This window comes from Pinus tabuliformis, chromosome X (genome assembly GCF_031772625.1).
Source record: "Pinus tabuliformis cultivar Carrire ecotype Pingquan chromosome X, CPIR1, whole genome shotgun sequence".
Classification (NCBI taxonomy): domain Eukaryota; kingdom Viridiplantae; phylum Streptophyta; class Pinopsida; order Pinales; family Pinaceae; genus Pinus; species Pinus tabuliformis.
In genome coordinates this window covers 366,207,457-366,224,187 of record NC_142308.1, presented here as the reverse complement: position 1 = coordinate 366,224,187, position 16,731 = coordinate 366,207,457, and the positions used below count along the sequence as shown (strand labels likewise).

At 37.5% G+C, this 16,731-nt stretch overlaps 2 long non-coding RNA genes across 3 annotated transcripts; both read right to left on the bottom strand.

Annotated features, from left to right (window-relative positions):
• Positions 1-65: 65 nt before the first annotated feature.
• LOC149140016 (uncharacterized) lies at positions 66-10,207 on the bottom strand. 2 transcript variants are annotated; one of them, XR_016265269.1, is made up of 4 exons: positions 9,915-10,207; positions 9,695-9,776; positions 482-558; positions 66-182 (listed from the first exon to the last, which is right to left on the bottom strand). It is a non-coding gene; the product is annotated as an uncharacterized LOC149140016 (long non-coding RNA). The 2 variants fall into 2 exon arrangements; XR_016265268.1 differs by having other exon boundaries at positions 72-380.
• Positions 10,208-10,323: 116 nt separating this feature from the next.
• LOC149140015 (uncharacterized) lies at positions 10,324-11,854 on the bottom strand. Its single transcript, XR_016264081.1, has 5 exons — positions 11,549-11,854; positions 11,331-11,410; positions 11,086-11,136; positions 10,896-10,991; positions 10,324-10,399 (listed from the first exon to the last, which is right to left on the bottom strand). It is a non-coding gene; the product is annotated as an uncharacterized LOC149140015 (long non-coding RNA).
• Between the last annotated feature and the right edge of the window lie 4,877 nt (positions 11,855-16,731).

The following is a 16,731-nucleotide window of genomic DNA, read 5'->3' as shown; positions in this document are numbered from 1 at the left end:
AGATTCACAAATGAGCGAAAGATAATTGTGAGTGTAATGCATTGCATATATTTAAGGTGATTGACCTTCATTTATGAAATGATAAGCTCCATCTTATCTCTTTGATTTTCTCTCCTTGCTGCTTTTGAAATGATATGCTCCATCTTATCTCTTTGATTTTCTCTCCTTGCTGCCTTCCTTTCCTATTGCACGACCAATGAACAAATCCAAGACCAAACTATAAGAAATAAGGAAAAAAAATAAAAAACAAAGCTAAACTTGTACAACAAAAAGCCTGACTATGCTCAAACTCAATAAAAACAAAACATGTAGACAATAACAAACAAAAATTGCAAACTTCCCCTTTGCACATTATCTCTATTGCAGTGTCCTCTCCTCACCTGAAAGGGAAAAAAGTGGGATGAATAACATTAAAATCCAAACATAGATAACACTGGTAAGCATATTAAAAAACCAATAATTATTCATATAGCAAACATACCTCCTCTTGAGTTTGTTATATAATGATGAACACTCCATTTTGTATTCCACGTACTCGTGCTCACTAGAACAAGACATCTATAAAAAATACATAATAAGATATTCAAATCTATATACAATTTAAACATGAGAATTGAATGCAATAATTAATCATAATATGAAACATACTTGTCTCTGAGTTTTGTTATATAAAGGGGGATAATCCATTTTGTATTTCATGTATCCAAAATTTTGATGGATTATAGTAAATATAACTTACTACACACCAACAAATGTGCTTTAATTGTTTCAGTTTGTATTTATACCATAACACATTGAATTCAACTAATGCCTTTAATTATTTTAGAGAGAGAGGGCTTTTAAAATAGAAAATTTGTATTTATACCATAACACATTGAATTCAACCAATGCCTTTAATTATTAGAGAGAGAGAGGGCTTTTGAAATAGAAAATCAAGCAGACTTACTCTAAGCTATCCATATATCAAATTGTTTGAGTAATTCAATATAGTCATGTCATAGTAATTTGAATGAATAATATTTTGCGTACTTATGTGAACGCCACCATTTTGGTTGTTTGTTTTAGAGATTCATAGTGAGGAGATGATTTGTTATTGCAGTGTCTGCCAAACACAATTCTATGACTATCACCAATGCTTATGGTTTGCGGATGGTTCTTGATACCTTCTAGGTGATCTCACGGATTCTTCAATTGCTCGATACTTCTAGGTGATCTCAGGGATTTTTGAATTGCTTGTCATATGTCAAGGGGGAAGGGTTACTAGTTTTAAGCTAGAACTTTTGGGAGAAACATTTGTTGCTTCAACGACTTCTTATTTAGATAGCAGATTTGTGTACATAAGGTCGAGCTATGGAGATTTATAACTTATTAAATTGCATCAGTATCTTGTCGTTTCAAGCTCACATGTAGAACTTTTGGAAAGATATGTAAATATCGATCTTATAACGAACTTATGTATTTTAGATGAAAGTCAAGCATAAGGTCAAGTTGTTCCCTGTTTTGGAGCATTTAAAGAGGGTTTTCTCTTACAGTCTGCAGTCATGAGCACGCATCAACAAAGCTACTGGGAAAAAAGGAGATTTGGTCATATTTGATAGTACCCACTGGATTTTCTATAATTGTAGTCACAATGTTCTTCAGGTTATTTTGGCCACAAAAGGGGTAATATTGTCTATCTGGAAATTGGAGAAACATTTGGTCATTGAGTTTGATATAAATCCCATTGGTGATGATCCTATGTGGATTGGATGGGCATATATTTAGCTTTATATTTAATATGAGCAAAGGCAAAATTATTTGATCAGAAAGAAATTCATTTGGGTATGAAAGCAATCAGTCTTCGCACTTTTCGGTCTATGAATTCAACGCATATTTTTTGCAGTGTCACATAGGAGGGACAGACATATGCAACAACTTTGCCAATCATGGTACCTTATGGTTTGTTGTGTCTGAAGAAAACAAAATGGCCATGGAGCAGTGTGTAACCTCAGGAAGCCGATCTAGATAAAGATCAAGAAGGGTTTCGTGTTAAAAGGGCCATGGAGCAGTGTGTAACCTCAGGAAGCCGATCTAGATAAAGAGCAAGAAGAAGGGTTTCATGTTTGTCTTTTGGTCTCATGCTCTGCTTTAGCTTCAAGGAGGATGTTGGTTGAGTTTGGTGAGGATTTCAGTGGACAAGTCTGTGCATCCAAGTAGTGGAAGATACTTGTGGAAAAGGGTCGAAAGTTTTGGGCTAATATCAGTGGTACTTCTATGATCTAGCCGTAGAGTTTTGTACCTTATTAGAGGGCCAAAACACCTAGAATAAGGTTGTTTTGGTATGCCATGAGGATTGGAGGAAAGTTGGAGTAACACTGCATGCCTTAGAGGACCAATGCAACAAGTACAGGGCTGGAAGAAGGGTATCGCAGGTCTGAGGTAACCCTAGATTTGGGGCCGCAGAGATCTGTAGCAAGGCCTAGGATATCAGTCAAGAAAATGACCATAACCGTGGTTGCTTGGAGGCTAAGTGGTAGCGTCCTCAAGGAGATAGATTGCTAAGGTTGGAGGGTTGTCCATGAGGTTTTGGACAACAATTTTGATATGCACTAGTTAGGGCTTCTTCCTGTGCAGAGAGCCATCCTATGGTCTATCCAAATCTCAGTGAAAGAATAGCTTAGATTTGTGATGAATGAAGAGGGTCAAGACCCTAGAAAGGGAGGTAGATGACTCCTTGTTGTGGGTAGAAGTTTGAGATGGAAAGAGAACGAGAAGGGTGATGTAGTAAAGGAAAAGATAAGGTTTGTTCAAAGGTTTGAACAACAATTGTAATTAGCCCTAAGAACAGGGATATAGAATGCATCTTATCACTATTGGTGGGTTGTTTGGAATAGCCCTAGATTTGGACAATTTAAGGAGACAAATTACAGAAGAAACAAAAGTCTTGGAAGCCCAAGATTAGTCATGGTGTTCACTATGTACGCGTAATTTTGGAATCCCTTTAGAATGCATCTTATCATTGTTGGTGGGTTGTTTGGAATTGCCCTAGATATGGACAATTTAAGGAGACAAATTGCAGAAGAAACTACAACCTTGGAAGTCCTAGATTAGTCATGGTGTTGAGTGCGTATGGATAATTTTGGAAGCCCTTGTCGAGAATTCAGTAGGGCGATGAGTATGTTAATTCTCTTTTAACTTGATAATTGTTTGTGTTATGTTTTACCTTGTCAGCTTTGTTACTTATTATTACAATGTGAGATACATCAAACAACTGCCAAATCAATAAGAAGAGTGACATAGTATATGGGCTGCAAGCCAAGGCCAAAACCCCTCCTCTTGAGGGGAAAACCCTTAAATCGTTTCTCTTCTTATAGATCCTTCAATTAACGAATACCATGACCTAGTGACTTAGACAAATACCCTCCAAGATCAAGATCAACTCGGCCTCCTACTGCAAAAACTTTGACCTCCTATTGTAGATCGGAAATTCTATCTCTCGACAACTGCTGCAACTACTGTTGCTCTTCTTAGAGACTTTGATCTTCTTCGTATAGCCTCCTTTTTCCTTGGGTTGCCTCCTCTTCTTGAGACTTAGGGCTAGTGAGACACCGTAAGAAACCTTTGCTTGACTTCTTTTTTCTCTTTCCTTCAAGATTGAACCAAAGACAACTCCAGCGCAGAAACCCTAGCTTTGACTTTCACGTGGGAGAGAGAACTAGCCCAAGCACTTCGACTTCCTTTTCGTCCTTCTTCTTCGTCTTCTCTTGGTCCTCTTCTTCACATAGAATGAGACGTGAGTGAGTGTCTAATGGAGGACGAGTTCCTCTCTATATATAGGCCTCTTCAAGGGTAGATGTGGCTCTTCATGTAGGCCGACTTGATAGCTTCTAGGTCGACTTGATCTTGGAGGGCATTTTGACATTTAAGGACAAAAACAAATTTTCTTTGATACAATGTACCCATAGGGTCTTCAATATATATAAGACAATGACTTTTAAACCCTAGAAGCACTCAATGTGTGCTTGGCCTATAAAATAAAAGGACTTGAGCATGAAACCCATGCTTCAGTAATAATTTCTTTTCATTTTATATTTTACAAGAATACATTTCATATTTATGAAGACCGAACCTAGTTACATATTTTTCAACTCCCTCTTAACTAGGGAGGTATTCATAAGAGATACATGGTCATTCTCAATTTGAAGAGATCTCATTAAAAGGTTCGGATTGGTAACCCATCTATCTAGCATCATATTTAACCAGCATTTTAACATAGCAAGTCCTTGACTAATAACTCTATCTCTCCACAAGATCAAAGCACAATGTTGGCAAGACCAATGACGTATAAACACCATAATCTTTATCTCTCAAGGAACATACTCCACCCGGGTGTTCAACGAGTATGACCTTCATTAGACTATTCTTATCTTGGGTAGCTAATCCTCAAAGAATATCGATTCATGACTACTCTTATTTTAAATGCTCTACCTCATTATCAAAGATTATCGAATGTCAGATAGTTACCCAATCCTCCATTCTTTCTTCTCAAGTGAAGACAAGAACATAGTGGCTATCTCTCCCTCTCAATTAGGGACGATAACATCAACCAACCCAAGCTTGTCTCTCAAGTATACAAGCTTCTTGTTGGGAAGTGAATTGGTCAGTATGTCAGCTACCTGCTCATTAGTAGAGATATATTGTAGTTGTAGCACACCATTTTGTACTAGCTCTCAAATGTAGTGATACTTGTTGTTTATATGCTTTGTCTTTCCATGAAAGAATGGATCCTTAGACAAACGTATACAATTGGTGTCATCATAAAGTATCATTGTAGGGTCCATTAGTCCTTCAAACAGGTCGGATAGCAGCTTCCTCAACCATACTGCTTCTCTGCTTACTTCACAGGCTGCAACATATTCAGCCTCAGCACTACTCAAAGCAATTGTGTCTCGCATTCTGCTCATCCATGAGACCATGGAGGATCCCAAACTGAAACATTCTCCCGTAGTGCTTCTTCCATCTTGCTCACTGCCTCCCCAGTCAGAATCTATATATCCAATCAGTTGAACGTCATTCCTTCTATCATACTTCAGATAGTAGTGGATGGTTCATCGCAGATATCTCATAATATGTTTTTTTGCTACCCAATGATCATGCTTCGGCTCCACTTGGAATTGACTGAGAACATTTACTGCAAAACATATGTCTAGTCGAGTATTCACCAAGTATATCAATGAGCCAATAAGTTGTCTATACTTGGAAGGATCCACAGAGCTAGATTTAGAACTCCTTAGTCTTTTCAAGTTTGTGATCATCGAGTTGGTCATAGGTTTGCAATCCATCATGTCAAACCTTTTCAACATCTTCATCATGTACTTTCCCTTAAACAAATAGACTTCATTAGATCCTTGCAAGACTTCTAGTCCCATATATTAATACATCAGCCCAAGATCCTTCATATCAAATTCTACTGCTAGTTGCTTCTTACATTCTTCAATTCAGCCTTCTACACCTGTCAAGAGAAGATCATCTACATACAGAAGAACGACTACAAGCTCTCCATCTACAACCTTAATATAAAGGTTTGAATCGGCAGAACTTTTTGTGAAGCCTATTCTTTGTAGGTATGCATCCATTCTAGCATACCATGCCCTTGGTGCTTTCTTGAGGTCGTATAATGTTTTCTTCAATCTGCAAACATATGCCTTCCTATCTTTAACTTTGAATCCCAATGGTTGTTCTATATAGACTTCTTCATCTATTGTGCCATTCAGAAAAACAATGTTGACATCCATTTGGTGGATGTTCGATCCCATCCTGCCAGAGAGACTAATGATCAAATCGTTGTATATCTTGTTGTTGGAGCAAATGTCTCTTCATAGTCGATGCCTTCAAGTTGAGAGAAGCCTCTAGCCACAAATCTTACTTTATATTTATCTATACTTCCATCTGCTGCATGTTTGATTTATAGATCCACTTGGTAGTAACCACAGATTTGTCTTCAGGCCTAACTACGATCTCCCAGACTCCATTCTTCATTATAGATTGATACTCTTCATTCATGGCATCCTTCCATTCTTTATTATTTATAGCCTCTTCAAAAGTGGATGGTTCTACTTCTATTAGTTTTGTCAAGTATGTAGCATACCCAAAATATCTTTTGGGTTTCTTGCTTTCTCTTAATGATCCTTTCGCTGCCTCATGACATTCTGCATCAATTAGAGTAGATTTTAACCAATTAGGTCTTTTTCTTGTCTTAGGAATAACCACAGGGTGAACGGGCTCACTAGGACCTTCTTCTTCATGGTGTGATTCTTCTTCTCCCATATCCACTTCCTCTTCAAATACGGGAAGTTCTTCATCATCAGAGTCTATGGAAAATTCCTTTGATTTCTTGAAAGCTATGCTTTCGTCAAATATGACATCACGATTGACTTCTATGTGATGTCCATCTTTCATGTAGATCCTATAAGCTTTTGATGAGTTGTTGTACCCAACAAATGTTCCCTTCATTCCGAAAGGATCCAACTTCTTTCTTTTATCCTTGGGTATGTGGATATATACAGGACACCCAAAGATTCAAAGATGATCTACAGATGGCTTCTTTCCAATGAACACTTCTTCCAAAGTTTTGTTGTCTAGAGATCTGTGGGGACTTCGATTCTGAATGTAAACAGTGGTCTTCATGGCTTCTCACCACATGAACTTAGGAAGATCTTGATTGTGTAACATTGCTTTTACACTTTATTCAATGGATCTATTCTTCCGTTCTGCAACTCCATTTTGCTCGAGATTGTATGGGACTATCAGCTCCCTCTTAATCCCAGACTCCTTATAGAATGCTATAATTTCTTTGGATGTATATTCTCCTCCATTATCAGATCTTAATATCTTGATTCTTTTTCCTGTAAGGTTTTCCACTTCAGCTTTGAATTCTTGAAATTTTGGAAATACTTCGTCCTTGGTTTTCATTAAGTAAACCCAGGTTTTTCTTGAATGATCATCGATGAATGTGACATAATATAGATGACCTCCAAGAGATTTAGGAGTCATAGGGCCACATACATCGGAGTGAATGAGATCCAAGATTTCTTTTGACCGTGAAGCACTGCTTCCAAATGGTCTCTTGGTATTTTTGCCTAATGCACATCCCTTACAAACTCCTTCATGATCTTCTTTTAGATTCAAAATTTCATCTACTATGGAACTTAGAGTTGGAAGGATTTTGAAATGTAGATGACCAAATCTTCTATGCCAGAGTTCACATGGGCTAATTTCAATGTGAACTAGGGCTTGGGCCACAGGAGACATTAGTCTGTAAAGTCTTCCTTCTCGAATGCCAATGACTTTAGCTTGATCTATACTTGAGAATTTACTCCATACAACGACCTTACCATCAATGAAAGCTACTCTATCACCCTTTTCTTCTAGACTTGAAATGGAAAGGAAAATTCTTGTGCAAACCTGGGACAAATAGAATGTTGTTGAGGTGAATGTTGATTCCATCTTCTAGCTTTTTAGAGGTTGATCCAATGCCTTTCACAAGATAGCTCTTGTTATCTCCAACTTCCACTGAATAAGCAAATTTTCCTTTTGATAAGTTCTTCAATTCATTGGAGTGGTTAGTCATGTGCCTTGATGAACCACTATCAATTACCCAAATGTCTTAATCTTGGAATGTGCCAAAGAGAATAGAAAACTCCATGCTTCCTTTTTACCTTTCTTGAGATGGCTTGCAATCTTCTTGATGAACTTTGTTGTAGAGGAGATCTTCATGATGCCCTTAGATGACCTTAGCTTTGATACCATGTTGAGAATTCAATAGGGCAGTGAATATGTTAATTCTCTTTTAAATTGATAATTGTTTGTGTTATATTTTACCTTGTTAGCTTTGTTACTTATTATCAAAGTGTGAGATACATCAAACAACTACAAAAACAATAAGAACAGTGACACAGTATGACACAGTATATAGGCTGCAAGCCAGGGAAAAAACCCCTCCTATTGAGGGGAAAACCCTCAAATATTTTCTCTTCTTATATATCCTTCAATTGATGAATACCATGACCTAGTGACTTAGACAAATACCCTCCAATATCAAGATCAATTCGGCCTCCTACTGCAAGAACTTCGACCTCCTACTGTAGATCCGAAATGTTGTCTCCCGACAACTACTGCAACTACTGTTGCTCTTCTTAGAGACTTCGATCTTCTTTGTATAGCCTCCTCTTCCCTTCGCATTTCTCTTCTTGAGAATTAGGGCTAGTGAGACACCCTAAGACACCTTCGCTTCACTTATTTTCTCTCTCTCCTTCAAGATCGAACCAAAGACAGCTCTAACGTAGAAACCCTAGCTTCGACTTTCACATGGGAGAGATATAACTAGCCCAAGCACTTTGACTTCCTTCAACTTCCTTTTCGTTTGTCTTCTTCGACTTCTCTTGGTCCTCTTCTTCGCATAGAATGAGATGTGAGTGTCTAATGGAGGACGAGTTTGTCTCTATATATAGCCCTCTTCAAGGGTAGATGTGGTTCTTCATGTAGGGCGACGTGATCTTTGAGGGAATTTCAACACTTTAAAGACAAAAACAATTTTTCTTTACATGACACAACGTACCCATTGGGTCTTCAACATATATGACAATGACTCTTAAACCCTAGAAACACTCAATGGTGGCTTGACCTATAAAATAAAAGGTCTTGAGCATGAAATCCATGCTTCAATAATAATTTTTTTTCATTTTATATTTCACAAGAATACATTTAATATTAAAGAATACCAAACCTAGTTACACATTTTTCAACAACCCTAAGGGTTGAGCTTTGAAGGATGAAAGGGCAGTTGAGACAGCTAGATCTAGGGTGACCTAGGAGTAGCATTCTGGAGCAACCAAAACGTTGACAAGTGGGTAGTCTAGAAGACCTCAAGTACAATGTTCATGAAAGGAATCGATGGGTCGTTAGGAGCCAGAGTAGTCGAGCCCTAGTTCAACTTATGAAAGGAGTCATATGGTTGACAAGCAGGCATATCCAGAAGACCAAGGGAGCAAACCTCTTAATGGAGCTCAAAGGCTGCTAGTGGGTAGATCCATGAGCCAAAGTTCAGTGACACAAAAGGAGTTGAGATCATTGATAGTATAGGGTTTAAAAAGTAAAAAATTGTCATGTGCACTAATTGATTCACTGATGTATGTAATTTCATTGTGCAAAGTAGAAGTGTTGTCGCATTTGAGTGTGTTTGTGTTCGTGATTTTAGAATCAAACAAGATTCTCGAGTGTCGTGGAAAAATCAACCACCTTACGCTTGAATTAAGCATACACATACCTGCCCTCCCTTGGCTAATATTATCTTAGCAACCATCATGAAAAATAAGCACTAAAGATGTGAACCTCAAGTATAACTTTTCTATTTCGTTCATATAAAAGGTTTAGGAAAAATCGTTACGCTTGAATTAAGCATACACATACCTGCCCTCCCTTGGCTAATATTATCTTAGCAACCATCATGAAAAATAAGCACTAAAGATGTGAACCTCAAGTATAACTTTTCTATTTCGTTCATATAAAAGGTTTAGGAAAAATCGTGAATCTCACACACATGAATAAGATAATAATACCTTGAAACCATTGCCAAAGGATAAATCGTTGTGCAAAAAGCAAATATTCCAGTGTATTAAAGGACAATTGTATTTTGTAGGAGAAAAGTATGGCTCACCCATCCTTTGCACCAAGTTTGTAGAATTTCTAGTGTATCTTCACCACTTCACCTTTGTAGATTATACAATTGTAGTGGTTCACTGCATAAATAAGATCATTATAGTTGATTATGAGATCATAGATAACACATAATAAACTGAAGAAAAAACAGGTGTAGCCACAAATTAGCAAAAGATACTTTTAAGTGAAATGCATTGCATATAGGTATGTTAACTCACCTTCTATGTCTGCTTCCTTCGTTTCTTTCTTTGTCTACTTCCTTCATTTCCTTTTGCACACCCAACAAATGAAACTAAAACCAAACTACAAAAAACGAGAAAACAAAGGAAAGCTAGTACAACAAACCCAACAAATAAAACCAAGACCAAACTACAAAAAATGAGCCAAAAAAATACAAAGGAAAAAAAGCACAACTCAAAGCATGGCCATGCTCAAACTCAGAAAACAAAACATCCAAACAAGAAGAAAGAAAAATTGCTAATATCCCCTTTGCACGCCATCTCTCCTGCAATGTGTTGTCCTCTGCTGAAAGGAAAAAAAGTGGGTTGAATAAGGTTAAAATACACACACAATTAGTAATGGCAAACATATTTCAAAACAAAAAATTATTCATAATAGAAAACGCACCTCCCCTAGAGTTTGTTTTATACCGATTACACTCTTTTGTATTCCCCACTTATTCGTGCTCATCAAAACAAGCCATCTACAACAAATACAAAATAAGATATTAGAATCGTTATATAAGTTAAACTAAAGAGTCAAACGCAATAATTAATCATCATAAGAAACACACCTTTCCTTAAGACTACTATATAAGAGGGGAGAGTCCATTTTGTATTTCATGTATTCATGCTCAAGGGAACAAGCCCTTTGCACTAGATATACATTAAAATATTAGATTTCTAATCAAATTTAAACTAGAGAGTTTGAAGGTATGAGCTTGTCATGCAACTTAGTTCGAGTTCAGTTATATTTTGTGCTATATCTCAAAAAAATATTAATTTTATAAACCAGATATACTTTTACTACAACTAAAAAAAATGTTTTCATAAGATGTAATTTTTTCAAAAAATCAATCTAAGCATATCTAAACATATTGAACACCCAAAATCCTGGGGTCCACAAGGCAATAATTTTATGTTAGCACGACGATTGATTGGTTGAAGGGTTAGTATACTTGTCTGCTCAACCTTACCCACCTCCTCTACAAGGCACGTTGTGTGGGGGTGTGCATGTGATGTGGAGCAAGAACACATACGCTACACCATCTTAGATACTGCAACTATAGTCACTCACTGCACAAAGTAGTATTATATATGAGATCACAAATAAGCCACAAGAGAAAACGAATAACAGATATACAGAGCGACAAATTAATCATACACATACCTGTTCGCCCTTGGCTAATGTTATAGCAGCAACAACCATGAACGATAAACCCTGCAATTGCGAACCTCAATATAGCATTTCCCTTTATTCTATGTCAAAGTTCTTGGAAAATCTCAAACCTCACACCCATTAACAAGATCATACTACCCTAAAGGCATGACAAAAGGATAAATCAATTCGCAAAAAACAAATATTTTAGTCGATTAAAGGACAATATTCTTATGTAGGAAAAAAGTATGGCTTACCAATCGTCCAAGCTGCGTTGGTAGAATGTCTAGGGTATCTTCACCTTGACCTTCATAGACTATACAATTGTGGTCGCTCACTACAAAAAGAAAATTGATATAGTTGAGTGTGATACCACATATAAAACATAATAAATTGAAAAGCAAGCAAATGGATTCACAAATGAGTGAAAGATAATTGTGAGTGAAATGCAGTGCATATAGTTAAGGTGATTGACCTTCATTTATGAAATGATAAGCTCCATCTTATCTCTTTGATTTTCTCTACTTGCTCCCTATGAAATGATATGCTCCATCTTATATCTTTGATTTTCTCTCCTTGTTGCCTTCCTTTCCTATTACACATCCAATAAACAAATCCAAGACCAAACTACAAGAAATGAGAAACAAATGCAAAACAAAGCTAAACGTGTACAACAAAAAGCATGAATATCCTCAAACTCAACAAAACAAAACATGTAGACAATAACAAACAAAAATTGCAAACTTCCCCTTTGCACATTATCTTTATTGCAATGTCCTCTCCTCACCTGAAAGGAAAAAAGGGGGTGAATAACATTAAAATCCAAACATATATAGTAATGGTAAGCATATTAAAAACCAATAATTATTCATAATAACAAACACACCTCCTCTAGAGTTTGTTATATAATGATAAACACTCCATTTTGTATTCCACTTACTCGTGCTCACCCGAACAAGACATCTACAAAAAATACATAATAAGATATTAAAATCAATATACAATTTAAACTAGAGAATTGAATGCAATAATTAATCATAATATGAAACATACTTGTCATTGAGTTTTGTTATATAAAGGGGGATAATCTATTTTGTATTTCATGTATCCATAATTTTGATGGATTGTAGTAAATATAACTTACTACACACCAACAAATGAGCTTTAATTGTTTCAGTTTGTATTTATACCATAACACATTGAATTCCCATTGTGGGAGCCCTCTCTCCAGAGAGGAGAGAGAGAGGACTTTTGAAACAAAAAATCAAGCAAACTTACTCTAAGAAATTTTGACAAGGGTTAGCTAAGATAGCCTTGAAGCTATCCATATATCAAATTGTTTTGAGTAATGCAATATACTCATGTCATAGTAATTTGAATGAATAATCTTTTGTGTATTTTTGTGAAGGCCAACATTTTCGCTGTTTGTTTTAGAGATTCATAGTGAGGAGACGATTTCTTATTGCAGTATCTGCCAAACCCAATTCTATGACTATCACTAATGCTTATGGTTTGCGAATGGTTCTTGATACCTTCAAGGTGATCCCAAGGCTTCTTCAATTGCTCGATACATCTACGTGATCCTAGGGATTTCTCAATTGCCTGTCATATGTCAAGGGGAAAGGGTTGTTAGTTTCAAGCTAAAACCCAATTCTATGACTATCACTAATGCTTATGGTTTGCGAATGGTTCTTGATACCTTCAAGGTGATCCCAAGGCTTCTTCAATTGCTCAATACATCTACGTGATCCTAGGGATTTCTCAATTGCCTGTCATATGTCAAGGGGAAAGGGTTGTTAGTTTCAAGCAAGAACTTCTGGGAAAAACATTTGTTGCTTCAAAAACTTCTTATTTAAATAGCGGATTTGGGTACATAATGTCGGGCTATGGAGATTTATAACTTATCAAATTGCATCAGTAGCTAGTCGTTTCAAGCTCACATTCAAAATTTTGGAAAGATATGTAAATATCGATCTTATAACGAATTTCTGCATTTAAATGAAAGTCAAGCATAAGGTCAAGTTGTTCCTTGTTTTGGAGCAGTTAAAGAGGGTTTCTTTTATAGTCTGTAGTCATGAGCACGCATCAACAAATCCACTGGGCAAAAAGGAGATTTAGTCATATTTGATAGTACCATCTGGATTTTCTATAATTGTAGTCACAATGTTCTTTAGGTATTTTTCGCCACTGAACGGTTAATATTGTCTACCTGGAAATTGGAGAAACATTTGGTCATTGAGTTTGATATAAATCCCAATGGTGATGACCTTATGTGGATTGGATGGGCATATATTTAGCTTTATATTTAATATGAGCAGAGGGAAAATAGTTTAAAAAGAAACATTTGGTCATTGAGTTTGATATAAATCCCAATGGTGATAATCCTATGTGGATTGGATGGGCATATATTTAGCTTTATATTTAATATGAGCAGAGGGAAAATAGTTTAAAAAGAAATAAATTCCTTTGGGTATGAAAGCAATTAGTCTTCGCACTTTCAGTCTAAGAATTCAACCCTTATTTTTTGCAGTGTCACATAGGAGTGACAGGCTAACAACTATATACAATAGCTTTGCCAATCATGGTAACTTACAGTTTGTTGTGTCTGATTAAAACAAAAGGGCCATGGAGCAGTGCATAGGTTGGGTGGCGATTTCAACGATATTTGCAGCCTACAAGAAGATTAGGCCAGCCATGCATGTGAGGAGAATTATTGCAGAAAACATTGTTTCCCTTATGTTTGTGGGAAATATAGATCTCGTACACCTTGCTAACCTTTCTAGTTACCAAATCAAACAAAATAAATCTCATAAAATAGGACTTTCTCGCTTAGTTTTGGTCAATGAGTTGAGATATAAGAAAATTGTTATCTTCTTCAGAAGTTTTTCCCGACGCTAATGTCGCTTATACAAACTCTAGGTTGGTGATTGTGTTTAGCTTAAAGAACTCCAGTACAAAGGTGGTCTTCTCATACCTATCGAGACTTCTTTCTTTGTTCGTTCCACGACTATAAAATCATTCCGTTTTATATTTGTATGCAGACATTGACCTCCAATCTCTTCAACTTTGCTAGCAGGCATAAGCGATTGAAACACCCAACGATATATAAATCCGCATAGTGGTTTGGCTACAACATTATGTTTACATCTGCATGACACAAAATTAAAGTGGTTGCAGTGATATAGAAAAAAATTTGGATTTAAGTGCTTTCACTGCAGACATTGGAGACAATCTCAAAGAGTTCTTTGGGAGAAAAATATCAATGAAGCTTCTCAACGTATTTCAGATCCATTCCAGCAATGAAAGTGCAAAGTTAAGTGAAATGTGCTTCTATAAGACTGGATCTCTACTGATGGAGGAGTCATCGCTGTCAGACCACCTATGTTGGGTTTGTGTGAATTTGCACCACAAAAGGGTTTGCCCTTTATTAAGCAAATAACCCAAGCATTGGGATTTTGTACCCAAGGTGTAGGTGTGAAATCAAGAAATGTTAAGTTATGGTATGTTCTATGCTTATAACAGTTTACTTCTTTTTCTTATTATATTCCACCGATTAGCAATCACATGTACATAAAGTAAAGTGCAGATAGAACATTAAACGATTGACAGAAAACAAGCCAAGACAAGAGACACAAGATGTGGCGGCTAGCCAGGGACAAACCCCACAATGTGTGGGGAAACCCTTTGATCAAATCTTCTTTTATCTTCAATAATTCAGCAGAGAGAAATAGTACAATAAATCTGATTCATATCAGCAGTAGCAAACCCTAGATCAATAGCATCAGCATTAGCGGCTTCATTATCAAACTAGGGCAGACCATATCTCACAAACCGACAGTCGGATTGACTTCATTCCACCACCAAAAGTTTCGGCTTCCAGAGGAGGTTCAGATGAACCTACAGCGCAGTTCAGATGAGGAGATCTTCTAGGCCACGCAAGTCAATCTTTACTTCTGCAGTTGCAGCTTCAGTTTCAGCAGTTTCCGGCTTCAAACTAGGGCAGTCGATATCTTGCAAACCGTTCGTCGGATTGACTTCATTCCACCACCAAAAGTTGTTGCTTTCAAAGGAGGTTCAGATGAACCTACAGCGCAGTTCCAAGAGGAGATCTTCTAGGCCACGCAAGTCAATCTTTACTTCTGCAGTTGCAGCTTCAAATTCAACAGCTTCCGGCTTCACATGTGTGAGAGAGAGAGACCCATTTCAGCGCAGTAGAGAAGAGACTCTTATCTGCGCAGTAGAGAGAGAGAGATGTGATGAGATGAGTGAGTCCAAATGAGGAAAAGTCCTCTTATATTTATACACAACGTTGGTGGGTGAAAAGATGCGACTGATGGGCTTCTGAGCCTACATGAGTTGTAGGTCGGCTTGATAATAATTCCATAATCAAAATAAATTCATATCTCCATGAATACTTATCGGAATTGGATGATCTTTATATCAATCCTACACCTCTCGACGAGAGGAATCTAATAAAAATATTATTAGCCATGAATAAGATGACCCACATGAAGTTTTGCCCTGGTTGCCAATTTTAACACTCCCTCTCAACCATGGAGAACTTCATCTACAATCTGTCTATCGGTCGTTACTATTCATCCATCAAATGCACTGCCTTGTACAGCCTGACCCTTGCCCTGCTCTGCTCTATTTTCCCTGTTCTGCTTTGTCTTGTTCTGCCCTGCACTGATCTGTACTGTTTTTCTCTGTTCTGCTCTGCTCTTGCATTGTTCTGTTCTACTCTGCTTTTGTCCGAATTATGAAGAAGAAGAAATGATCGAGGATGTATCATACTGACTCAAAGTCAGTCTCAGAGTATGTACCACTGGTCCCAGACCAGTCTCAACCAACCCGAAGTCAGCGTCATAGTGAGTACAACTCCACTGGTCCTAGACCAATATCATCCTCCACTGACTCAAAGTCAGTCTCAGAGTATGTACCACTGATCCCAGACCAGTCTCAACCGACCCGAAGTCAGCGTCATAGTATGGTACAACTCCTACCACTGGTCCCAGACCGGTATCATTGATCCCAGATCAATGGAGGTCATCCTAGCGTAGGGAGTACGGTAGTTACAACAATGCGCCCATCGGTACTACTATGGTCCCTAACTTCATTTCCCTGCTCATTGATCAGATGAGAGGTACTTCCCATGAGTCCCAGACTGCATGGGTAGGATGCCTCGACAGGAGAACTAATCAATCCTGTCCTCATAGGAGAACACATCAATCCTGCTACAATTGCCATGGAGAACACATCAATCCAGGCCTCACAGGAGAACACATCAATCCTGCTAAAATTGCCATGGAGAACACATCAATCCAAGCCTCACAGGAGAACACATCAATCCTGCTACAATTGCCATGGAGAACACATCAATCTAGGCTGCCATGGAGAACACATCAATCCAGGCCTCACAGGAGAACACATCAATCCTGCTACAATGTCGCCACGGGGTGTACATGTATACCACCAGGGGATAGTGAATACTCCTGTGGTCATATGCTGCTCCAAGAAGCACCCCACACCACCCTGGAGCTCTCAGAGCTCAATGCATCATACATGACCCTCATTGGAGGGTCTTTGAACAACTCCAAGTTGTTCATGGAAAGTCAGAAATTTTACTTTCCCAAGGGGTTTTGTCAGAATGTCGGCGAC